General features: G+C 43.2%; 1 long non-coding RNA gene across 3 annotated transcripts in view; it reads left to right on the forward strand.

Moving 5' to 3' along the window:
• Nucleotides 1-5,849, forward strand: part of LOC104865507 — a 6,190-nt gene extending 341 nt beyond the window's left edge. The window contains exons 1-4 of one of the 3 annotated variants that reach the window (XR_781175.2): nt 11-214; nt 346-1,231; nt 2,792-3,129; nt 5,823-5,849. This is a non-coding gene — a long non-coding RNA (uncharacterized LOC104865507). Of the gene's footprint in view, nt 1-10; nt 1,232-2,791; nt 3,130-5,822 lie in introns of those variants that run through there. The other 2 variants (XR_781176.1, XR_781174.2) reach the window with 2 other exon arrangements.
• The last annotated feature ends 492 nt before the right edge of the window (nt 5,850-6,341 follow it).

Genomic DNA, 6,341 nt, shown 5'->3' on the forward strand with positions numbered 1-6,341 from the left:
CTGCTCGCTCTGGCTGGGAGCCCGCGAGGCTTCTTCCGTCTTCCTCTTGTGAGTGAAGCTGTATTCCACTTCGACAGAACGGGAGGAGAGAACTTCAACTGCGCAAAAGAGGGGAGCCGCTCCAGGGGTTTCCATAGTAACCGTGGCGGCCCCGGTGCATTTCGCTTCCCTCAGGGGCCAGAGAGCAGCGGATCTCAGCGCGCAGCTGACGCAGGTCTGCGAAGGAAGGGAACCCGAGCCCCAGGGTGACCTGACTCACCGCGTCCCTTGACGGGTACCTTTTCTCTTCAACACCGCCCTGGCACACTGTCCGTTTGCCTCTTCTCTTTGCTTGATCTCACACAGGCAAGGTGGCATCGGGTCCGGACAAGGGCTGGTGTGGAAGAGGAAGGCTGGTGCAGGAGTCTTCGTCTGCTGGCATCTGTCCCTGGAGCCTGTTCTAGGGGAGCAGCAGGACCTGTGGTGACAGACGCTGGCTCTGGGCCCTTGGGGGCGTCCCTCTCCTAATTAGGGCCTCGCTTCTCTTGTGTGTGTGTTTTCATGTATGTACGTATTTTTCTTTCCACATTTTAACTTAGTGCATATGAATTAGGCAGACTGATGGGTTTCACGCGGCAGATGTGTACTCTCACATACCATACTGTAAACATCCTCCCAGCCTTCCCTTGTCCCTTCTAGTTTGTGTGTGTTTTTTGTTTTTGTTTTTATAAACAATAGCACAAATCTGCTGTTATAGCATCAGAAACTCAGGGCTTTGTAAATTCAAGTACAGGCTTTCCCTCCTCTTTGTTTTGGTTTTAAATCTGTTATTAATTTTGCATTGTGGAGTAAGAATCTTTCTGAAAATTTCTGCGTCTCTGCTGGCCTACTTGAGATAGAGAAGAGGAGAAAGAGGAGAATTTACTCTGCACACAGGTCGGCTGGAGAGAAATTCCAGAGGGTGGTGCCATTTTTTTTTTTAAACCTTCTGAGTCACTGAAACGTTTTGTACTTGGTTGATCTAAGGGGCGATTCTCTCATAATATCCGCATCTATTTTCTCGCCCTCTGGAAGGGGCTCTGAAGCCGACAGCCACTTCCTACAGTATTAAACTTCAGCTGTGACAAGTCAAGGTTTCCAGAGTTGTTCCTGGCACCTGAGGACATCTGTCATTGCGAAGAAACAGCAATCTCTCCCGGCAATGTGGAGCAGTTACACCGGAACTGCTTTCCTCTGAGCGGAGACTCGGCAGGTGGGTCGAGCGGAAGCTATTGTGTCCTGATCCGGAGCAGACTGACCTTGGGCAGCAGCCTGGTACCACTTTAGCTCTGAGACTCTGAATGAATCTGAACCCCATCACTCATTGCCCTGGGCCCCTGGATAAGTTAGCCCCTACCCGTGGGCGTTGGCTTCTTATTTGAAAATCGAGATTCGAATCCTACTCGGGACTGAAGGTTTAACAAGCTCATATCCGGGACAGTCTTAAAAATGCCTGGCACATGGCATGACACATGAAGTGTGGTCACAAAATTCACTGAATGTTTGAACTGAAAAGTTAGTATAGTAAAAGACACACTGCCATGAACCCCCTCAAAATCTTCTGTCTGTTTGGGGCACACTTGTCCCACTGTCCTTGCCATTTCTGAAGCAGCTCTGGATTCCTCTTTCCTGAGGGTCTTTAGCGGTGCTGTCCTGGCTGCCTCCATGTCCTGAATGGATTAAAAACGTCTCCCTTTCATGGTCATTGTGACTTTGGGAAAGAGCCGGAAATCACATGGTGCCAGATCCGGTGCCTAAAGTGACGACCCGCTGAGGTCACGGCGTCACGTGTTTACGAGCTGCCTTTCCATTGGGTGGCATTCAGCAGCAGCAGTCACTGTATTTTTGATCCCACCTGGGAAAGACACTGGGAGAGCATACATACATCAGCACAGGCTGCCTGGGGTTATTTCCATCTCTGGCCCGAGTGAGCACCTCGCTGAGCACCCACCCTGAATGGGTGTCTTCTCCTAGCTGTGTGAAGCATTTGATTTGCTCAAGGCTATTGTGAGGAAGACCCCAGGGGGCTGAAGGTTAATGTAAAGGCTGGAATTCGTCTAGCGGTTGACAGTGGGCAGTGCATTTTCACAGAGTGTGTCTGTGGGGCCAGCCTGGATCCCTCCCTCACTTCAAATGTCTACACTGCAAGCCCACTGCTTCTGAAACGTGCTGCAGTCCACACTGTGGTGTCCGCCTGTCCCAGTCCCTTCTACCTCTGTCCCCGGAGGAGATGGAGCTGCTTAACCACTTACTTTCTGATGTTTCCCCTGTGGCTAAGGGGCACACGGCTATAATTTCACTTTGGATTTCTCCAAGATGAATGTAATCATTCCATTCTAATAAAAGTAAAAATTAAAAAAAAAAAACAAAAAACAAAACTTCCAGGAAGAGGCTAAACCATGCATCTTTTCCTTTTGGTTTTCAAACGAGCAGCAAGTATTCTAGCTTTTCTTTGTTTGTTTGTTTTACAACCTAAAATCAATCAGAAGATAAGAAATAAAAGAAAAATAAAGAGAGAAAGGAGTTACTCAGATGTAAGCAGTTAAAACTGATGGATTTCTTTCTAGCCTATTTTATGCACACAGTGTTTTAAGGACAGAATAGTAATGAAGTTTGTGTACCATCTTACTCCTCTCTTTTTCACAGCCTCTATTTTAGCACAGCCATTCCTTCATGCTACAGTCACTTTTTTTTGAGACAAGGACTCACTGTAAATAAAGTTCAGGGCAGCTTTGAACTCACGATTTAGCCCAGCCTGTCTTTGAACTTGCAGCGATCCTCCTGCCTCAGCCTCCTGAACGTTGGGATCACAGGCTTTCACCACCATATGCCTGGCCAAGACCGCTTTTGCAAGCATCTTCTTTGATGACCATGGAGTTGCCTGCAAATATACCTGGCTGGTGGATGTTTGGTTGCATTGGTTTTCTCCATGGTGAATGATGCTGCAGCCATGTGAGCTGAACGCTTGTCTTTCTGGATTTCGGATCATTTCTCTGCCAATGTCACTGCCCGTGTTTTGAGGAGCCATCTCAGTGTGAGAATGATCATCACATTGTGCTCTTCCCAGAGCTAAGGACTGTGAAATTTTAAATTGTTTTTTTACTTCATCGGGTAAAAATGCTCTTTCATTAATTTGCATTTCTTTCATTAGAGGGGGGTTTGAATAAGTGTCAAATATTGTTATCGGCACTTAGAGGTTCTCTCAGGTTTAAAAGTTTATTTTTTGAAATACACCTCTTGGGTGGTTACTATATAATCTCCCTCTTGCAAGATTCCATGGCTCCATGCTATGACAAAAACCGCATTCAGTAAACACCCGGGGGATACTCAGTCAGCTTCACACACCTGCACCATACTGTCTGTTCTGCTGACGGATGCCTCAACATTTTTGTATGAGATATTATTTAAAATTGACTCCCTTTGAAGACAGGACAGATCAAATTAATTTATTAAACAGAAAAATGGCTATAGAATCATCTTTTGCTGGTGAAGTCATGTTACACATGTAGCTTTATTATCTTCACTCTAAAAATTCTATTTTTCAAAAATATCTGTTACATGGTGGTGTTTACAATGCTTGTTTCAAGAAATCCGAGTGTTCCATTGGATAGATGAGCAAGTTGCACCTCTGCTTTCTTGTTAGTCAGCATTTATACTGCTTCTAACTTTTGTTGTTTCAGCACATATGGAGATTGTTTTTCTTTAACCCACAAAATGATGTTACTAGATTGGCTAGATAAATTATTTACAAGGGATGATTAAAAACCAGTGAATGATTAGATTTAAAAAACTATTATAGCAAAAGCCACATTGGCATTAATCCTCCTCAGAATATTTTCTCCTGCCTCTTTGCTTCAAACACACTCATCCCATCACTCTTGCCACTTCCTGCAGCAGCTCTGGAGTCCTCCTTCCTGAGGGTCTTTACCAGGTGTGATCACAAATATGGTGACTGCTGCTGCCGAGCTCCACACAGCAGAGAGGCCTCACAAAATCTCAATGCTGTGTCCTCATCCACCTCAGAGGTTTTATCTGGCACTGTGAGGCTTCTGGCTCCTCCCCAAAGTCACAGTGGCCATGGAAGGGAAATGTTTTGAATCCACTCAGGACATCAAGGCAGCCAGCACAGCGCAGCTAAAGACCCTCAGGAAAGAGGACTCCAGAGCTGCTGTAGAAAGTGGCAAGGACAGTGGGATGAGTGTGTTTGAAGCAAATGGGGAGGATTTTGAGGGGGGATTAATGACAATGTGGTTTTATTGCAATAGTTTGTAATTTAAACACACACTGATTTTTTAATCACGCCTCACATATGTCACATGCCCAACAGCTTTCCTAGAGCCTTGAACATTTGCTGTTTCACCAGTGAGAGGCTGCAGCAGCTTGTGCAGTTTTTGCAAACTGTGCACTGAAATTTGAAAAGTCTTTACTAATTTAATAGAATTGGTACTGTATGTTTTAAATTTACACTTTATAATTAGGCTGAGCAATTAAAAAATGTTTACTGATCCTATTCTTTTGTGAATTAGCTCTCCAGCTTTGTCTGTTTTTAGTTTCTTTGCTCAACAGCTATCTTAATCCTTCTGGTGTGTGTGCATGTGGTGTGTGTGTGTGTGTGTGTGTGTGTGTAGTCTTCTGTTATCTCCTTCATAGTCATTGTAAATGGCCATCTTAGAAAAGTGACTAAGACACTTTGAGAAGCAGTTTTTTAAACAAAACAAACAAAACAAACCAGAGCCATTCCCATTTACGAGTACACGTGGTGATGGCAATTTTGGTAGGTGGGTAATTTACCCACCTGTATTGGTCACTTTGCTGTCACTAGGACGCAATATCCAATGTCCACAGCAAAGGAGCAGAGGTTGCATTTTGTTCTCGCAGTTTCAGGGGATCCAGTCCATGGCTCCAAGGCGAGGACATCATGGCAGAAGGGCGTGGTGGAGCAAACATGCTTAGTTCATGGAGTCTGGGAAGGTAGGCAGGGAACAGCACAGGGAGGAGAGGAAGGGAACAGATGCTACTCAGAGTCATGCCTTCGTGACTCACCCAGAAATGAGTTTGACTCATTCCCTGCATGGCTCCCCAGACAGTCATGCCGACACTCCAGCTTAACTATCACACCACCTACGTTTTAAAATGACATCACACAGATGAGCGCCAGTAATAGCTCCAATTATGGCAAAATCTTTCTTGCAAATGGATGTACACCCCGCTGATAAAGCCATATTTGTTTAAGAGTGGCAAGATCAAGTGGTAAAATCTTGGAGGGTGAAGTTTCTTTCCCTTCAGTGAATTCTGGAGGTAATGATGGGGGAAGAAATGTGTTATTTGCTCTTGCCCCAGTGTTTTCAGGGTCACTTTCATCAACATTGTAGGTCCAAATCTGTCTCCAAAGCAATAGTAGATAAGTCTGGAAAAACACAAGTATATCTCACATGGACTGACCAGTTATACTGTAGAAGAAATAGAGAATGGGAGATGGGCTGGTAGGTGGAAAAGCCAGGGGAAGTTAGGAAATTCCTTCAGTATTCATCACAATTTGAATACCCTGGAAATGTTGTGTTGAAAACTACTGCGTTTTTTGTTTGATATTTTAACAAAATGTTGTACTTCAGTAAATTTGTTTCTACATTATTATTTCTCTGGTTACTTAACTTCCACAAAATAATAAAAATAGTATCTAAGTTACCTTCTAATTCTACAGTTCATGATATTATATGTGCAACATATTTGCAATAAAACACAGTCACCCAAAAAATGTATGCACACTCCAGAAAAGAAAAATAGTATGATCTTTTTTTCAACAGATGGTGTTATCCTCATATGGGGGACCCTAGAGAATGTCATATATCACAGAAAACCTGCTACACTGCCCACTGTTAGAGAAGAAACTGAAAATGCATATGCAAACATCTCAGTGAACAAGGCTACCCAAGCAACAGCTCACTGTACTAATAAATGTCTGGCTGCTACTGGACACCACTTTGAGTACCTTTTGTAATTGCAGAGGACAAAGGTAACTTGTATTAATTTCAATAAATTTAATATTAAATTATTCATGCAAGTTTTTCTTTTACTGAAGTTTGTATATATTTTTTTGGTGGACTCTCTATATGTTGTCCTCAGTTTGGGCCATGTCTATGAAATGAACACTTAACAAATGTTATTTAAACTACTAGCAATTTCCTGTAGCACACAAAGCAAAACAAAAACAAAAACCCAAAAAACAAAAAAAGTCTTGATTTATGAAATAAGAATATATTGTATACTATTTTACTGAATGCTCCAAGAAAAATCATCAATACTGTTTTATAAGTATAGATTTC

Source organism: Fukomys damarensis, unplaced genomic scaffold, assembly GCF_012274545.1.
Source record: "Fukomys damarensis isolate Sample0158 unplaced genomic scaffold, DMR_v1.0_HiC HiC_scaffold_25, whole genome shotgun sequence".
NCBI lineage: Eukaryota > Metazoa > Chordata > Mammalia > Rodentia > Bathyergidae > Fukomys > Fukomys damarensis.